Source organism: Triticum dicoccoides, chromosome 5B (genome assembly GCF_002162155.2).
Source record: "Triticum dicoccoides isolate Atlit2015 ecotype Zavitan chromosome 5B, WEW_v2.0, whole genome shotgun sequence".
Lineage (NCBI taxonomy): Eukaryota > Viridiplantae > Streptophyta > Magnoliopsida > Poales > Poaceae > Triticum > Triticum dicoccoides.
Window position 1 is genome coordinate 430352894 of NC_041389.1, and position 20334 is coordinate 430373227.

Genomic DNA, 20334 nt, shown 5'->3' on the forward strand with positions numbered 1-20334 from the left:
TTTTTAATAGAGTTTTTGCTTTATACTTCGACTACGTGATGAACTGTTACTTATTCATTGGAAGTATATGATGCAAAATGATAAAAGTACTATGTTCAATTTTGTTGATGTTATAATAATCAACATGATGCTTCTATGTCCGTATTTTTTTTATCGACACCTCTCTCTTAAAGCATCTGTACATGTTTTCGATTTCGATTTTCGCTTGAGGACAAACGAGGTCTAAGCTTGGGGGAGTTGACACGTCCATTTTGCATCATGTTTTCTTACTGTTATTTATAATGTTTCTATCCATAATAATGCTTTTTGGAGTAATTCTAATGCCTTTTCTCTCATAATTTGCAAGGTACACACCAAGAGGGAGAATTCTGGCAGCTGGAAATCTGGACTTGAAAAAGCGATGTCAGGCTACATATTCTGCACAACTCCAAACAAGTTGAACCTCCATGAAGAACTTTTATGGAATATTTAAGAAATACAGGAGCAAATATCTACCAGAGGGGGCCCACCAGGTGGGCACAACCCACCTGGGCGTGCGAGGGAGCCCAGGGGCGCCCCGGTGGGTTGTGCCCTCCTCGACCCACCTTCGGTGCCCATCTTCTGGTGTATAAGTCATTTTGACCTAGAAAAAAAATAAGAGGAGGACATTCGGGACGAAGCGCCGCCATCACGAGGCGGAACTTGGGCAGGAGCATTTTTGCCTTCCGGCGGAGCGATTCTGCCGGGGGAACTTCCCTCCCGGAGGGGGAAATCATCATCATCATCATCACCAACAACTCTCCCATCTTGGGGAGGGCCATCTTCATCAACATCTTCACAACACCAACTCCTCTCAAACCCTAGTTCATCTCTTGCGTTCAATCTTTGTATCAAAACTATGGATTGGTGTCGTGGGTGACTAGTAGTGTTGATTACATGCTGTAGTTGATTACTATATGGTTTATTTGGTGGAAGATTATTTGTTCAGATCCATTATTCTACTCAATACCCCTCTGATCTTGAGCATGTTTATTGTTTGTGAGTAGTTACTTTCGTTCTTGAGGTCACGGGAGAAATCATGTTGCAAGTAATCATGTGAACTTGATATGTGTTCGATATTTTGATGATATGTATGTTGCCATTCTCTTAGTGGTGTCATGTGAATGTCGAATACATGACACTTCACCATATTTGGGCCTAAGGGAATGCATTGAGGAGTAGTAAATAGATGGTGGGTTGCGAGAGTGACAGAAACTTAAACCCCAGTTTATGCACTATTCCATAAGGGACCGATTGGATCCTAGAGTTTAATGCTATGGTTAGAATTTATTCTTAATACTTTTCTCGTAGTTGCGGATGCTTGTGGGAGGGTTAATCATAAGTAGGAGGTTTGTTCAAGTAATAACAGCACCTAAGCACCGGTCCACCCACATATCAAATTATCAAAGTAGCGAACACAAATCAAACCAACATGGTGAAAGTAACTAGATGAAATTCCCGTGTACCTCAAGAACACTTTGCTTATCATAAAGAAACCGTTTTGACCTGTCCTTTGCCTCAAAGGGATTGGGATACCTTGCTGCACTTTTGTTACTACTATTGTTACTTGCTCGTTACAAATTATTTTGCTACCAAACTACTCCGCTACTTCAATTTTAGCACTTGCAGACATTACCTTGCTGAAAATCACTTGTCATTTCCTTCTGCTCCTCGTTGGGTTCGACACTCTTATTTATCAAAAAAATCTACAATTGATCCTATATACTTGTGGGTCATCAAGGGGCACCCCACACGGTTAAGAGAGAACTTGATTTATCTTGGGGTGCCCCCTGCCCCCGTATATAAAGGAGGAAGGAGGAGGAGGCCGACCAAGGAGGGGCGTGCCTATAGGGGGCGTCCAACTAGGATTCCCAATCCTAGTTGGAGTCCCCTTCCTTTTTCCTAGAGGGGAAAGGGGGAAAGAGTACGAGAGGGGAGAAGGAAAGAGGAGGGGGGCGCCCCCTCCTAGTCCGATTCAGATCAACCAAGGGGGAGGGGGGCGGCCACCCCGCAACCCTCCTCTCCTTTCTACTAAAGCCCATTAAGGCCCACTACTTCCCCTGGGGGGTTACGGTAACCTCCCGGTACTCCAAAAAATGCCTGAACCATTTCGAAACCTTTCCGGTGTTCGAATATAACCTTCCAATATATTTAGGACAATATAACCGCACCTAAAGCGAGCTCTCTCGGCCCCTCAATTTCTAGCCATCGGATTTGCGTTAGATTAGTTCCTGGCCGTCGGATCTTACTCTAAGAGGCAGTTTATCGCGATATAGGCTGGCTGGCCTAATAGGCTGCTATTCTGAAAACTTTTTTGAAGGCATGTGATTAATTGTGCTTCTACACGCAGCCCATTTATTATTTTGCGGGGAAAAAAATGGGCTGCCTGTAGAAAACAATCCGACGCTGCGCTTTATCTCCGTAAGAAAAACTGTTTGCTCAAACAGGTGGAAAGGGATCGGTGGGGGCTCGATCTCATTACAGGGATGCCGGCGACGCGGCGACACAAGTGGTCCACGATGGGATCCAGTGTTCGCTGGTCTTCCCAGTGGATCGAGCTGAGGCGCTCAAGGCGATCCAGTGGCGCGCGGCCTTCTCAGTGGATCCAGCCGAGGCGCTCAAGGTGATCGAGCGGCGCGCTGCCTTCTCAGTGGATCCAGCCAAGGCGCGCCAGGGAATCATCCTAGGGTTTGGAGTTGGTGACCGAGGAGGAGGCGGCACCGGCGATGGTGCGCAAGCCGTGCACGAGGCCACAGCGACTCCACAAAGTCTGCTTTGCTCTCCCCGACCCTCGGTGGCGTGCTCTCCGATCTCCACTCCCTCCTTCTCTCCATGCTCGCCGCATCGCTGCCCTCCCCATCACCATGGCGACGATGTGAGTTTCCCCACTCGAGCCCCTTTTTCTTCTCCTCCCCATGTGCATCACCTTTATACCCCATGAGCAGAAATTGCCTCTCATTCCCATCCTGCGCGGAACAAGTTAGGCCTGGAAGGTGGGAGATATGAACTTATAGCCTACCTTGTGAATGTTTGATTAGGAATGAGGTGATCTGATGGGATGGTGTTGTTTTTCGAGCATAGGTCTGGAAGGGGGGGGGGAGATATGAGATTATAGACTTCCTTAGTGGTCACGTTGAGGGATTAATCCTGTTGTTTCCTTATTAGAAAATAAATTGGTGTATTTCTGATAAGAATTTTGTACATTATGATGCAAGTTTATCTACTTTTTACCTAGGATGGCTGCATGATTTTGTGACTGATTGCTACAGATGATATTTTCTTGTAGGTTCTAAAGACTCGATGTCATTGACCCTCATCAAGGCATCTAACATGGAGCGACCTGTTAATGTCGTCGACACATATTTTCTATTTGATCATGTATGGTCCTGTATCTCAGACTTTTTTCATATCTATGCACATATGGCAATAGCCATCTTCTTAAGTTGTTTTAAGTAGTCCTACATACAATTGAACTCAGAACACGTGGTCATGCCTCTGCTTAAGTTACTTGGAACTTTTACATGCTAAGACCATATCCTCCTCATGTGTAATTTTCTTGAAATGACAAGCCCTTATGCTGGTGCATTTTGCAATGTGCCTTCTGATTAATGTGTCGAAGTTGGATCGGTTACCATTTATGTGTACATGCTTCAATCTCCAGTGCCAATTTCTTTTGTCTGGCCCATATCTTTCTCATTTCAAACCTTGATTTATTATACCTTTAGCTTTAATAAGGTATTTTTACCAATGACAAGAGACTACCTAACTGTTCATTGTGGGCATTTTCCTTATAAATTAGAAGAGCAAATGGTTATATGGTGAGACAGATTTGTGTGATCACGTGCTTACTCCGTTCTGCATGTGCTAGCTATGGACCTAGAAAATGAAGATACTGAAATTTTCCTCGCAAATGCAGGCTCCTGGAAGAACTGATTTAGAGTGCCATATCTACAGTTGATGTCATCAATGATCCAGTAGCTCATTTATAGAAAATCCTCTATCTATTATGCTCATCTCTCACGATGAAATTTTGGCTCAGATTTCCTGTCAGGTTTGCCCAGGAAAGCGTTGAAAGAAGACAGATAATATCTTTCAATATGCACATATCCCCAGAAAGCAATTTGGTAATATCGTATTTGTTTATTAGAATATGTTTGCACAACTCCATAAAGTTCTGAAGAATAGTTAGAAGTGATTATGATGAACATGTGTAGCTGACAAAACAGCTACCCTTGATGATTATTTTACCCCATCAACCAGGTGAATGCTATATGTACCTGAAGTATTTGTTCGGGATGTTTTCTCTCTCTTATGGACACAAATATCTAGCTTCTAAGAACTAATAAATATGCACATTATGTTGTACATAAAAATGATAATGTTTTTATGATTGAGCACATGTAGATAAAGGAAATAATTATTTCAGATAAATCATTTGTCTTTTATAGTTATAATATTTATTACTATAGAAGCAGAATCCGATTTTCTTATCTAGCTGCAGCAGTGAGATAAATCTTGTATGCACTTGCATAGTTTAGGTTTTCGTTGTAATTATACGTACTATATTGTGATTGTGGTCTTCATTTTTATGACTTCTGCTCTTTGTGTCAATATACACTTTCCCGGAATAAATATCAATTATTTAGTTTTCATTTTTTTATCAAGTGAAGCAGCAACACATCTATGTTTTTATCATCTGGGATGTTTGGAACTTTATTATCATTGACTGATTGCGTACCTTTGTTTTCAAACACTGGCTGGGCTCAAGAATCCTACTTGGCTTATTTGGAGAAGCATATGTAAGCTATATTTGATAAATGCTCTCAGCCTTAGGTTGCTAACATTGGAAAGGTGGACATATAATCTGGTCACTTCTTGACTCCGAGGTGGGTTCAGGACATGGACTCTGCACCCCCTATCATATTCTTAATCTTTACAATGATCTCATCACTGATTCAGATTGCTGCTAGCAAAAAAAAAATCTAACTATGTTGTGGTTTGCCAATAGAGTTAGGCTGTTTGAGAAGATTGTAAGCTTATGGAACTGTCTGCCTCTTACATGCTGCATGCCAACTTAATTTTAAACAAATTAGATGGTCTCATAATTGATGATGAATACTGGATTCTTGTGGCTCCATGCTGATTTTTCTTGATACTTTTGGGTAGAATCAAATAAATAAAATATTCTGACTCCTCCAGTTTATATGGTTATGGTCTGGCTTGATAGTTCGATGGTGTACGTGTCTGCTATATTCATTGTTATACAGTAATGATGTACTAAATCTATTTCTGCTCCTAAATTAGAAAATTTCGGGAGTACTAACATGAAGTACTAATACATTTCAAAATTACTGACAGTATATTTCATATCTAATTCACCAAATGTTATCATATCATGTATTTACTGTTTGGGTTAGTATCACAATGAAAATACTCATGATTGTTCTGTCATATAGATTCTTAAATGGTCTATATGGATTCACTTTCAAATCACTAACTATATTATTGAGTTCTCAGTCTCACTTCAGTTGCCGGATGATCTTTGGACATGACAAAAACTACATGAGTTTTTCAGCCCAATTTTCACCCACTTGCTAGATGTCTATTGAATCAGAGAAATATGAAAAATAAGTAACTTGGATGCTTTTGTCTGGACCTGCTTTACAATTGAATGATTATTTTGATAATTTGTTGTAGCATGATGTACGCGTTCTAACTGAAATATGGTGACTGAACTGAAGCAAGTTAACTAACTATATATTTATTTATCTAGAGGCAATTGCATATTTTGTGTTGTACAAATTGACAAGCTGCAGGAGTTAGCTGAGGGAAGCTGCATCTATTTCTCCCTAAAGAGAAAAACACATCTATACTTTGCCATGGTGCACCACAGTAGCTTATCCAAGGGCTCTATGGGCATCTCCAATGCTGGGCGCTTGGAGAGGCGCCAGGGATTTTTTCCTGATGATATCCTGGTCGATGGGCAGTTGGAGCGGTCAAATCCTAGCATCGGACACCAGCGAGCGCAAAAGGTTGCGTTGGACGCTTCCTTCCTTTTCCCCTCGCATGCGCCGCATAGTTAGTTTAATTAGCGTACAATTAGCGTCCATGGTTAGCATCTAGCGTTGGAAGGTCAGGCTCTTAGATTTTTCTAATTAAATACTATTAATTTGTTTCCTTCGTAAGCGCCAGGTCAGGCACCTGGCATTGTAGATGTCGTAAGATAGCGTATGCCTCAGCTTTGCCTCACATGAAGTCCATCACAACCGAACACGGTTCTGCTTGTTTCTAGAACTTACAACTACTAAAACTTATCATATCCGCTCCATTATTTGGCAACCTAGGCCGAGAAAGCCATGATGTTTCCTTTGTGTATTCTAAATGGGCTGCTGTGTTGGATGGAATAACACAACCTCCTTTTATTTGCATGCAAAAGAAACAGAGAGCTTGTTAAGACTTTACGATTTGTATTTAACCCAGGACACACTATGAGCATATGACCATTTTAACAATAAGTAGTTTCTGTTAAATATACTCCTTTATGAAATGCTGTTATGACGTTGGGGGTAAATTCTTATGATGTAACTGTACATTGTTAGAACACATGTATATCTTGTGCCGATTGTGATTATTTACTTTTTGTTTATTGACTTCATCCAACTTTTTCACATATTTTTTAACATAGTTTACTATCCGTCCGTATCTAAATATAAGTCTTTTAAAGATTCCAATATGGACTACATACGGAGCAAATTGAGTGAATCTACACTCTAAAATATGTCTATATACATCCGTATGTAGTCCATATTGGAATTTCTAAGAAGATTGAAACTTAGGAACTGAGGGAGTACTTCACAAGAATAGAAGCGTATTGTTCTAGCCTAAAGTTCTACGTTTGGTTTCGTTAATGTTACTTTTTGTGCCTATCTCAACACAATTGCTGAAACATTAGCATAAAAATATCCTAATTACTAAAGGATATTTGTTTATGCAATTGAAGTTCCATGTTTCATTTTTCTTATACTTACAAAAATCCCTATCATTCGACCGAAAAAATAGATTGGCATAGCATTGCGCGCAATTGATGATTTAGTCAATCTTTATGTCTCGGCCATTTCGGGACTCCTTGTCACGTCCGTGATCTCATTCGAGACTCTAAACAAACTTCGATCATCAAAAACACATAACTCATAATACAAATCATTATTGAACGTTAAGCGTGCGGATCCTACGGGTTCAAGAACTATGTAGACATGATTGAGACACATCTTCGATCAATAACCAACAGCGGAACCTGGATGCTCATATTGGCTCTTACATATTCTACGAAAATCTTTATCGGTCCAACCGCATAACAACATATGTTGTTCCCTTTGTCATCGGTATGTTACTTGCCCGAGATCCGATCGTTGGTATCATCATACCTAGTTTAATCTCGTTACCAGCAATTCTCTTTAATCGTTCCGTAATACTTAATTCTGCAACTAACTCATTAGTTACATTGCTTGCAAGGCTTATAGTGATGAGCATTACCTCAGAGATACCTCTTCGAAACACGGAGTGACAAATCCTAATCTCGATCTATGCTGACCCAACAAACACCTTCGGAGACACCTGTAGAGCATCTTTATAATCACCCAGTTACGTTTTGACGTTTGATAGCACACAAGGTGTTCCTCTGGTATTTGGGAGTTGCATAATCTCATAGTCTAAGGAACATGTATAAGTCATGAAGAAAGCAGTAGCAATGAAACTGTAACGATCATAATGCTTGGCTAACGGATGGGTCTTGTCCATCACATCATTCTCCTAATGATGTGATCTCATTCATCAAATGACAACACATGTCTATGGTTAGGAAACATAACCATCTTTGATTAACGAGCTAGTCAAGTAGAGGCATACTGGGGACACTATGTATTGTCTATGTATTCACACATGTACTAAGTTTCCTGTTAATACAATTCTAGCATGAATAATAAACATTTATCATGATATAAAGAAATATAAATAATAACTTTATTATTGCCTCTAGGGCATATTTCCTTCAGTCTCTCACTTGCACTAGAGTCAATAATCAAAATTACATAGTAATGATTCTAACACCCATGGAGTCTTGGTGATGATCATGTTTTGCTCGTGGAAGAGGTTTAGTCAATGGATCTGAAACATTCAGATCTGTAGTATTTTGCAAATCTCTATGTCTCCCTCCGCGACTTGATGCCAGATGTGTTTGGTTCTCTTGTGAAATCTGGATTCCTTTGCCAAGGCAATTGCACCAGTATTGTCACGAAAGATTTTCATTGGACCCGATGCACTAGGTATTACAGCTAGATCGGATATGAACTCCTTCATCCAAACTCCTTCATTTGTTGCTCTTGAAGCATCTATGTACTCTGCTTCACACGTAGATCCCGCCATGACGCTCTGCTTGGAACTGCACCAACTGAGAGCTCCACCATTCAATAGAAATATGTATCTGGATTTTGACTTAGAGTCATCCGGATCAGTGTCAAAGCTTGCATCGACGTAACCATTTACGGCAAGCTATTTGTCACCTCCATAAACGAGAAACATATCCTTAGTCCTTTTTAGGTATTTCAAGATGTTCTTGACCGCTGTCCAGTGCTCCACTCCTAGATAACTTTGGTACCTCCCTATTATACTTATAGCAAGGCACACATCAGGTCTGGTACACAACATTGGATACATGATGGAACCTATGGCTGAAGCATAGGGAATGCCTTTCATTTTCTCTCTATCTTCTGCAGTTGTCTAGTATTGAGTTTGACTCAACTTCACACCTTGTGACACAGGCAAGAACCCTTTCTTTGACTGATCCATTTTGAACTTCTTCAAAACTTTATCAAGGTATGTGCTTTGTGAAAGTCCAATTAAGTGTCTTGATCTATCTCTATAGATCTTGATGCCCATCATGTAAGCAGCTTCACCGATGTCTTTCATTGAAAAAATCTTATTCAAGTATCCTTTATGCTATACAAAAATTATGTATCATTTCTAATCAACAATATGTCATCCACATATAATATTAGAAATGCTACAGAGCTCCCACTCACTTTATTCTAACTACAGGCTTCTCCAAACATCTGTATAAAACCATGTGCTTTGATCACACTATCAAAGCATATATTCCAACTCCGAGAGGCTTGCCCTAGTCCATAAACAGATCGCTGGAGCTTGCACACTTTGCTAGCACCTTTTGGATTGACAAAACCTTCTGGTTGCATCATATACAACTCTTATTTAAGAAATCCATTAAGGAATGCAGTTTTGACATCCATTTGCCAAATTTCATAATCATAAAATGCGGCAATTGCTAACATGATTCAGATAGACTTAAGCATCGCTATGGGTGAGAAGGTCTCATCATAGTTAACTCCTTGAATTTTTGAAAACCTTTCACAACAAGTCGAGCTTTGTAGACAGTAACATTACCGTCAGCGTCAATCTTTTTCTTGAAGATCCATTTATTTTCTATGGCTTGCCGATCATCGGGAAAGTCCACCAAAGTCCACACTTTGTTCTCATACATGGATCCCATCTCAGATTTCATGGCCTTAAGCCATTTCGCGGAATCTGGCTCATCATCGCTTCCTCATAGTTCATAGGTTCATCATGGTCTAGTAACATGAATTCCAGAATAGGATTACCATGCCACTCTGGTGTGAACCGTACTCTAGATGACCTATGAGGTTTGGTAATAACTTGATCTGAAGTTTCATGATCATCATCATTAGCTTCCTCACTAATTCGTGTAGGAATCACTGGAACTGATTTCTGCGATGAACTACTTTCCAATTCGGGAGAAGGTATGATAACCCACAAGTATAGGGGATCGCAACAGTTTTCGAGGGTACAATATTCAACCCAAATTTATTGATTCGACACAAGGGGTGCCAAAGAATATTCTCAAGTATTAGCAGTTGAGTTGTCAATTCAACCACACCTGGATAACTTAGTATCTGCAGCAAAGTATTTAGTAGCAAAGTAGTATGGAAGTAACGATAACAGTAGCAAAAGTAACAGTAGCGGTTTTGTAGTAATTATAACAGTGGCAACGACAAAGTAACTGAGCAAAGAACAATATGTGAAAAACTCGTAGGCATTGGATAGGTGATGGATAATTATGTCGGATGCGATTCCTCATGTAATAGTTATACATAGGGTGACACAGAACTAGCTCCAGTTCATCAATGTAATGTAGGCATGTATTCTGAATATAGTCATACGTGCGTATGGAAAAGAACTTGCATGGCATCTTTTGTCCTACCCTCCCGTGGCAGTGGGGTCCTAATGGAAACTAAGGGATATTAAGGCCTCCTTTTAATAGAGTACCAGACCAGCGCATTGACACTTAGTGAATACATGAAGTCCTCAAACTACGGTCATCACCGGTAAGTATCCCGATCATTGTCACTTCGGGGTTAATGGATCATAACACATAATAGGTGACTATAGACTTGCAAGATAGGATCAAGAACTCACATATATTCATGAAAACATAATAGGTTCAGATCTGAAATCATGGAACTCGGGCCCTAGTGACAAGCATTAAGCATAGCAAAGTCATAGCAACATCAAGCTCAGAACATAGTGGATACTAGGGATCAAACCCTAACAAAACTAACTTGATTACAAGGTAAATCTCATCCAACCCATCACCGTCCAGCAAGCCTATAATGGAATTACTCACGCACGGCGGTGAGCATCATGAAATTGGTGATGGAGGATGGTTGATGATGATGACAGCAACGGATTCCCCTCTCCGGAGCCCCCAACGGACTCCAGATCAGCCCTCCCGAGAGAGTTGAGGGCTTGGCGGCGGCTCCATATCGTAAAACGCAACGAATCCTTGACTTTTATTTTTTTCTCCCCGTACGTGAATATATGGAGTTGGAGTTGAGGTCGGTGGAGCACCAGGGGGCCCACGAGGCAAAGGGGTGCGCCCTAGGGGGGGTGCCCCCCACCCTCGTGGACAGGGTGTGGGCCCCCTGGTCTTGATTCTTTCGCCAGTATTTTTTATTAATTCCAAAAATATCTTCCGTGGAGTTTCAGGTCATTCCGAGAACTTTTATTTCTGCACAAAAATAACACCATGGCAGTTCTGCTAAAAACAGCGTCAGTCCGGGTTAGTTCCATTCAAATCATGCAAGTTAGAATCGAAAACAAGGGCAAAAGTGTTTGGAAAAGTAGATACGACAGAGACGTATCAACTCCCCCAAGCTTAAATCTTTGCTTGTCCTCAAGCAATTCAGTTGATAAACTGAAAGTGATAAAGAAAGACTTTTAAAAACTCGGTTTGCTCTTGTTGTTGTAAATATGTAAAGCCATCATTCAAGTTTTCAGCAAAGATTATGAACTAACCATATTCACAATAACACTTAAGTCTCAGGTTTACTCATATCAATGGCATAATCAACTAGCGAGCAATAATAATAAAACTCGGATGACAACACTTTCTCAAAACAATCATAATATGATATAACAAGATGGTATCTCTCTAGCCCTTTCTGAGATCGCAAAACATAAATGCAGAGCACCTTTAAAGATCAAGGATTGACTAAACATTGTAATTCATGGTAAAAGAGATCCAGTCATAGTCATACCCAATATAACTAATAGTAATGCCTGCAAATGACAGAGGTTCTCTTCAACTGGTGCTTTTAAATAAGAGGGTGATGACTCAACATAAAAGTAAATAAATAGGCCCTTCGTAGAGGGAAGCAGGGATTTGTAGAGGTGCTACAGCCCGATTTTGAAACAGAGATAATAATATTTTGGGTGGTATACTTTCATTGTCAACATAACAACCAAGAGATCTCGATATCTTCCATGCTACACACATTATAGGCGGTTCCCAAACAGAATGGTAAAGTTTATACTCCCCCTCCTCCAACAAGCATCAATCCATGGCTTGCCTGAAACAGCGGGTGCCTCTAACTAACAACAATCCTGGGGGAGTTTTGTTTGCAATTATTTTGATTTGATTTGAGCAAGGGACTGGGCATCCCGGTGACCAGCCATTTTCTCGTGAGTGAGGAGCGGAGTCCACTCCTTAGAATAACCCACCTAGCATGGAAGATACAGACAATCCTAGTTGATACATGAGCTGTTCGAGCATACAACACATAATTTCATTTGAAGGTTTAGAGTTTGGCACATACAAATTTACTTGGAACGGCAGGTAGATACCGTATATAGGAAGGTATGGTGGACTCATATGGGATAACTTTGGGGTTTATGGAATTGGATGCACAAGCAATATTCCCGCTTAGTACAAGTGAAGGCTAGAAAAAGACTGGGAAGCGACCAACTAGAGAGCAACAACAGTCATGAACATGCATTAAAATTAATAGACACTGAGTGCAAGCATGAGTAGGATATAATCCACCATGAACATAAATATGATGAAGGCTATGTTGATTTTGTTTCAACTACATGCGTGAACATATGCCAAGTCAAGTCACTCGAATCATTCAAAGGAGGATACCACCCTATAATACCACATCACAATCATTTTAATAGCATGTTGGCACGCAAGGTAAACCATTATAAACTCCTAGCTAATTAAGCATGGAATAAGCAACTATAATCTCTACTTGTCATTGCAAACATGTTTATTCATAATAAGCTGAACCAGGAACGATGAACTAATCATATTTACAAAAACAAGATAGGTTGAGTTCATACCAGCTCCTCTTATCTCAATCATTCCATCATATATCATCATTATTGCCTTTCACTTGCACGACCAAACAGTGTGGATAATAATAATGGTGCACGTGCATTGGACTAAGCTGGAATCTGCAAGCATTCAGTTCAAGAGATAAGACAAAGTAATATGGGCTCTTGGTTAAACAAATCAATTATGCATAAAAGAGCCACTCAACAATTCCATCAAGGTCTTCTCCTTTCGACCCCCAAAGAAGAGAAAAGAAATAAAACTATTTACACTGGAAAGCTCCCAACAAGCAAATAGAAGAACGAGAAATCTTTTTGAGTTTTATTTTAATTAGTACTACTACAGGCATGGAAAGTAAACTAGCTTAAAGCTATTACTATTTTTTTTGTTTTTCTTAAGATTATTCAAACACACAAGAAGAAAGCAAGAAAATAAAATAAACTAGCATGGATAGTACAATGAAAAAGTATGAGCACCGACAACTAGAATGAGTGTGTGAACATGAATGTAATGTCGATGAGAAATACGTATTTCCCCAAGCTTAGGGTCTTGGACTAAGTTGGTCTATATCCATGGGTCAGAGCTACTGTCTCCGTGTACTGAGGAGTGTCATCTGAGTACCACTAAGTGGCAATCTCCTCCGGATCCCACTGATAAAAGGACTGTCGATAAGGGTCAAGTGGTGTTTCTGGCTCAGACTCTGAAGCTAATGTCTGGTCCTGGTACGCATAAACGGCCTCCGGCAAGATGAGAAACATGCCTGAAGATAAGTCAAACAAAGAGGGTGCAGGTAGGCCTGGGCATTCGGTAGAAACTGAAAGTTCGGTTTCTACTGTTCGGTTATTTCTCAAAATCGGTTAGTCAGATTACTAACCGAAAAATGCAAAAAAAAATCAGAAACCGAAAATTCGGTTAACCGGAAGTTCGGTTCGGTTTTCAGTTTACACCGAAAAAATAGCTTCATTGTTCGTCAGCCAGTTGCGTGCACTTTAGCTGTGGCACCCTGCCTTCTTAAATGACCAACCTCACTGCCTTGTCTCGTCTAGCTAAGCGAGGTGGGACAAATCCTAATGAAGTCACGTACTGGCACAGACTGGGAGAAGCTATTCTGTACAAAGTGGGCCTTGGATGGTTGCACGTACGTAGCCGGCCCAGGAGACGAACAAGGACGTCCCTGACTGGCGTGCGGCCACGCGCGTACGTGGAAAGGTCCATAGCGACCTGGGTGCTACTATTTATGCGCTACTTCGGTTTCTATTTCGGTAATCGGTTTAAAACTGAACCTGCCAAATTAAATACGGTTAGTACAAGTGAAAACCGAAATTTCCTGTAGCAGTGAGAAAAACCGAAAATTCGTTTTTTTTGGTTTCGGCATCGGTTTGGTCTTTGGTTTGTCGGTTTTTATGCCCACCCCTAGGTGCAGGCAAGATAATAGTTTCATTGTGAGTCTTATCAAATCTCAAATTATACTTAAGCATTTTATCATCATTTTTGACAATGAACTCATGTGCTACCATACTCTTATAATCTAGAAAAGTAGGGGGCAGTAGCTTTTCCTCTTTCTCATAATGCCTAATAGGTATCCTAAGGTCTTTAACAAGACGTGAAGCATAGATACCACCAAAGATGGGGCCCTTGGTACGGTTCAGACTTAATCGTTTAGCAACAATAGCTCCCAAACTAACCGTGTTATCAGGAAATAGAGCATGGGACAGAACAGTAATATCAGGAACACTAAGGTTTCCATAGTTTCCGCAACCAATTAAGCATCTACTAGAAAATATTGCAAAGTAACGCAAAACAGGAAAGTGTATGCTAGTAATTCTTGCATCGGAAGCCTTCCTAGTTTCTCCTACAGTAATCATGTCAACAAAACCATCCACGTCTCTACGATGTGGTTCCTCTATGCTACCCCCAAAGGGTATCTTGCAAACTGCACAAAATTCACACAGTGATATCTCTCTAACCTCATCATATAAATGAAACTCCACAGAAGGTGGTGATTTCTTAGCATCAAAGTGGAAAGTTTGCGCAAAAGTATTAGTGCGTAAGAGATACTGTTCGAGCTGGTCGTGGAGGAAGTCGGTGAGGCCCGCGTTATCAACCAAAGAATAGAAAACATCATGAATCCCGACTGCTCTCAAGAACTCATCACAAGGCCATTCACACGGCCGAACTTCTGCGACACGAGGGAGGTTATACTTGGGCTTTCTATTCTCCTTGCTTTGTTTATCCTTTGAGCTTTGGCTAGAAGAGCCCCTCAAAAATCTTCTCATCATTTTCCGAAAAATTTCTGAAATTTTTAGTAACTCAAAATAAAAGTAAACCAAACTCAATAAAATTGATAGCAACTACTCCCATAAGTGCCTAGAGACCATATCATGCATTAGAACTACTTGGGACCAAATAAATTTGACATGCAAGCTCAAGAACAGGGTCACCTTAGCAGCAAGAATTTGCAATAAATAAAACACTAAAACAAAAACTAATTGGACCATTGGAAGAGTCACATACCAAAGAACAACCCCCAAAGCAGTTTTGTGAATGTAGCTTTGAGCAAGGAGATCGAAAATGGCAGCAATATGAGCTAGAACTCATGCTTGAGCTGGTTGGTGATTTTTTTGGAAGGAAGAAGAAGAGCATGGGTGCAGGAATAAGTGGAGGAGGGCCACCAGGGGCCCACGAGGCAGGGGGCGTGCCCCAGGGGAGCGCCCTGGACCCTCGTGGCCAGGTGTTGGCTTCCTCTGGTGTGTTCTCAGTGCCAGATATTCTCAAATATTCCAGAAAAAAAATCATATTTAATTTGCAAGGCATTTGGAGAACGTTTATTTTCGGGATATTTTTTATTGCATGGATAATTCAGAAAACGGACATAAAATACTATTCTTACTTTATTTATTCTAAATAGCAGGAAGTAAAAGGAAGGAACAGAAAGTCATTCCTTCTAACTTCATCCATCTCATGCTCATCAAAAGGAATCCACTAGCAAGGTTGATCAAGTCTTGTTAACAAACTCATTCTGAATCGCATGAAACCGGAGAAATTTCGAAATGACACTAGGTTACCTCAACGGGGATATGAACATCTCCAATAATAAGAATATCATACTTCTTCTTTACAGTAGGAAGAGGAAATTCAAAACCTCCAATAATAATACCTGTATTTTTCCAATAGAATTTATACTGTGAACTTGAGGTTGTTTCCTCGGAAAGTGTACCGTATGCTCATTACCATTAACATGAAAAGTGAAATTGCCTTTGTTGCAATCAATAACAGCACCTGCAGTGTTCAAAAAGGGTCTACCAAGGATAATCGACATACTGTCGTCCTCGAGAATATCAAGAATGACAAAGTCTGTTAAGATAGTAATGTTTGCAACAACAACAGGCACGTCCTCACAAATACCGACAGGTATAGCAGTTGATTTATCGGCCATTGGCAAAGATATTCCAGTAGGTGTCAACTTATTCAATTCAAGTCTATGATATAAAGAGAGAGGCATAACACTAACACCGGCTCCAAGATCACATAAAGCAATTTTAACATAGTTTCTTTTAATGGAGCATGGTATAGTTGGTACTCCTGGATCTCCAAGTTTCTTAGCTATTCCACCCTTAAAAGTATAGTTAGCAAGCATGGTGGAAATTTCAGCTTCTGGCATCTTTCTTTTATTTGTAATAATATCTTTCATGTACTTAGCATAAGGGTTCGTCTTAAGCATATCGGTCAAACACATACGCAAAAAGATAGGTCTAATCATTTCAGCAAAGCGCTCGAAATACTCATCATCCTTTTTCTTGGATGGTCTAGGAGGGAACGACATGAGTTTCTGAACCCATGGTTATCTTTCTCTACCATGCTTCCTAGCAACGAAGTCTTTCTTATCATAACATTGATTCTTTGGTTGTGGATTATCAAGATCAACAGCAGGTTCAATTTCTATATCGTTGTTATTGCTAGGTTGAGCATATACATGAACATCATTATTAGCATTATTACTAGGTTCATGTTCATCACCATATTGTGTGTCAGCATCAGAGATAGAAATATCATTAGGATTCTCAGGTGTGTCTATAAAAGGTTCATTAGAAGCATGCAAAGTCCTATCATCTTTCTTTTTCTTCTTTTTAGAAGGACCAGGTGCATCATCATTATTTCCCTGAGAATCTTTCTCAATTCTCTTAGGGTGGCCCTCAGGATACAAAGGTTCCTGAGTCATTCTACGACCTCTAGTCATAACTCTAACAACATTATCATTTCTCTTATTATTTAATTCATTGAGCAATTCATTCTAAGCCTTAAGCACTTGTTCTACTTGAGTGGTAACCATCGAAGCATGTTTACTGGTGAGTTTAAGTTCACCCTTAATGCTAGACATATAATCACTCAAGCGTCCAGTCATATAAGAATTACTTTTCAATTGTCTACTAACATAAGCATTGAATTTTTCTTGTTTAGCCATAAAATCATCAAATTCATCGCATTGCCTAGCAAACTTAGTAGACGGGATTTCAACTTTATCATATCTATAAAGCGATTTTACCTTCACTTCCCGTGTCTGGTTATCAAGACTGTGTATTTCTTTAATAGGTGCTATATTTAGGCTATGTATTTCTTTGACAGGAGGTAAATTCTTAACATCTTCAGCTTTAATACCTTTCTCTTTCATAGATTTCTTTGCCTCTTGCATATCTTCAGGACTGAGAAATGGAACACCTCTTTTCTTCAGAGTTGTCTTAGAAGTTGGTTCAGGAAGTGTCCAATTATTTTTATTTGTCAACATATTATTCAATAGCAATTCAGCTTGGTCAACTGTTCTTTCCTTGAAACCACAACCATCACAACTGTCCAGGTGGTCCTTTGAAACATCGGTTAGTCCATTATAAAAGATATCAAGTATTTCATTTTCTTAAAAGGATGATCAGGCAAAGCATTAGGTAATCAGAGAAGCCTCCCCCAAGCTTGTGGGAGACTCTCTTCTTCAATTTGCACAAAATTATATATTTCCCTTAAAGCAGCTTGCTTCTTATGAGCGGGGAAATACTAAGCAGAGAAGTAATAAATCACATCCTAGGGACTACGCACACAACCAGGATCAAGAGAATTAAACCATGTTTTATCATCACCCTTTAATGAGAACGGAAATATTTTAAGGATATAGTAGTAGCGAGATTTCTCATCATTTGTAAATAGGGTGGCTATATCATTCAATTTAGTAAGGTGTGCCGCAATAGTTTCAGATTCATTGCCATAAAAAGGATCAGATTCAACCTAAGTAATTATCTTAGGATCAACAGAGAAATCATAATCCTTATCAGTAATAAAGATAGGTGAAGTAGCAAAAGAAGGGTCATATTTCATTCTAGCATTCAGAGACCTTTCTTTAAGCTTAGCTAGTAACTTCTTAAGATCTGATCTATCATTGCAAGCAAGAAAATCTCTAGCAGTTTCTTCATCCATAACATAACCCTCAGGAACAACAGGCAATTCATATTTAGGGGGAGAACGTTCATCATCACTTTCATCAATATTATCAGTTTCAATAATTTCATTCTCTCTGGCCCTAGAAAGTTGTTCATCAAGAAATTCACCTAATGGCACAGTAGTGTCAAGCATAGAAGTAGTTTCATCATAAGTATCACGCATAGCAGAAGTGACATCATCAATGACATGCGACATATTAGAATTAATAGCAGAAGCAGGTTTAGGTGTCGCAAATTTACTCATAACAGAAGGAGAATCAAGTGCAGAGCTAGACGGCAGTTCCTTACCTCCCCTCATAGTTGAGGGATAAAACTTAGTTCTTTCGTCTTTCAAGTTCTTCATAGTGATCAGCAGATATAAATCCCAAGTGACTCAAATAATAGAGCTATTATCCCCGGCAACGGCGCCAGAAAATAGTCTTGATAACCCACAAGTATAGGGGACCGCAACAGTTTTCGAGGGTAGAGTATTCAACCCAAATTTATTGATTTGACACAAGGGGAGCCAACGAATATTCTCAAGTATTAGCAGTTGAGTTGTCAATTCAACCACACCTGGATAACTTAGTATCTACAGCAAAGTATTTAGTAGCAAAGTAGTATGGAAGTAACGGTAACAGTAGCAAAAGTAACAATAGCAGTTTTGTAGTAATTGTAACAGTGGCAACGACAAAGTAACTGAGCAAAGAACAATATGTGAAAAACTCGTAGGCATTGGATATGTGATGGATAATTATGTCGGATGCGATTCCTCATGTAATAGTTATACATAGGGCGACACAGAACTAGCTCCAGTTCATCAATGTAATGTAGGCATGTATTTTGAATATAGTCATATGTCCTTATGGAAAAGAACTTGCATGACATCTTTTGTCCTACCCTGCCGTGGTAGCGGGGTCCTAATGGAAACTAAGGGATATTAAGGCCTCCTTTTAATAGAGTACCGGACCAAAGCATTAACACTTAGTGAATACATGAACTCCTCAAACTACGACATCACCGGTAAGTATCCTGATTATTGTCACTTCGGGGTTAACGGATCATAACACATAATAGGTGACTATAGACTTGCAAGATAGGATCAAGAACTCACATATATTCATGAAAACATAATAGGTTCAGATCTGAAATCATGGAACTCGGGCCCTAGTGACAAGCATTAAGCATAGCAAAGTCATAGAAACATCAATCTCAGAACATAGTGGATACTAGGGATCAAACCCTAACTAAACTAACTTGATTACATGGTAAATCTCATCCAACCCATCACCGTCCAGCAAGCCTATGATGGAATTACTCATGCACGGTGGTGAGCATCATGAAATTGGTGATGGAGGATGGTTGATGATGACGACGGCGACGGGTTCCCGTCTCCGGAGCCCCGAACGGACTCCAGATCAGCCGTCCTGAGAGAGTTTAGGGCTTGGCGGCAGCTCCGTATCGTAAAACGCGATGAATCCTTCTCTTTTATTTTTTTCTCCCCAAACATGAATATATGGAGTTGGAGTTGAGGTCGGTGGAGCACCATGGGGCCCACGAGGCAGGGGGCGGGCCCTAGGGGGAGCGCCCCCACCCTCATGGACAGGGTGTGGGCCCCCTTGTCTTGATTCTTTCGCTAGTAATTTTTATTAATTCCAAAAATATCTTTCGTTGAGTTTCAGGTCATTCCGAAAACTTTTATTTCTGCACAAAAATAACACCATGGCAGTTCTGCTGAAAACAGCGTCAGTCCGGGTTAGTCCCATTCAAATCATGCAAGTTAGAGTCCAAAACAAGGGCAAAAGTGTTTGGAAAAGTAGATACGATGGAGACGTATCAAGGTACGATTACCTCATCAAGTTCTACTTTCCTACCACTCACTTCTTTCGAGAGAAACTCCTTCTCTAGAAAGCATCCATTTTTAGCAACGAATATCTTGCCTTCGGATCTGTGATAGAAGGTGTACCCAACAGTTTCCTTTGGGTATCCTATGAAGACGCACTTCTCTGATTTGGGTTCGAGCTTATCAGGTTGAAACTTTTTCACATAAGTATCGCAGCCCCAAACTTTAATAAGTGACAACTTTGGTTTATGCCAAACCAAAGTTCATATGGCGTCGTCTCAACCGATTTTGATGGTGCCCTATTTAAC

The 20334-nt window shown here is 40.1% G+C and overlaps 1 long non-coding RNA gene across 2 annotated transcripts; it reads left to right on the forward strand.

Annotated features, from left to right (window-relative positions):
* The first annotated feature begins 2476 nt into the window (after positions 1-2476).
* Positions 2477-6657, forward strand: LOC119309999. Of its 2 annotated transcripts, XR_005150631.1 has the most exons (4): positions 2477-2893; positions 3305-3396; positions 3935-4904; positions 5027-6657. It is a non-coding gene; the product is annotated as an uncharacterized LOC119309999 (long non-coding RNA). The 2 variants fall into 2 exon arrangements; XR_005150630.1 differs by lacking the exons at positions 3935-4904; positions 5027-6657 and having other exon boundaries at positions 3305-3649.
* The last annotated feature ends 13677 nt before the right edge of the window (positions 6658-20334 follow it).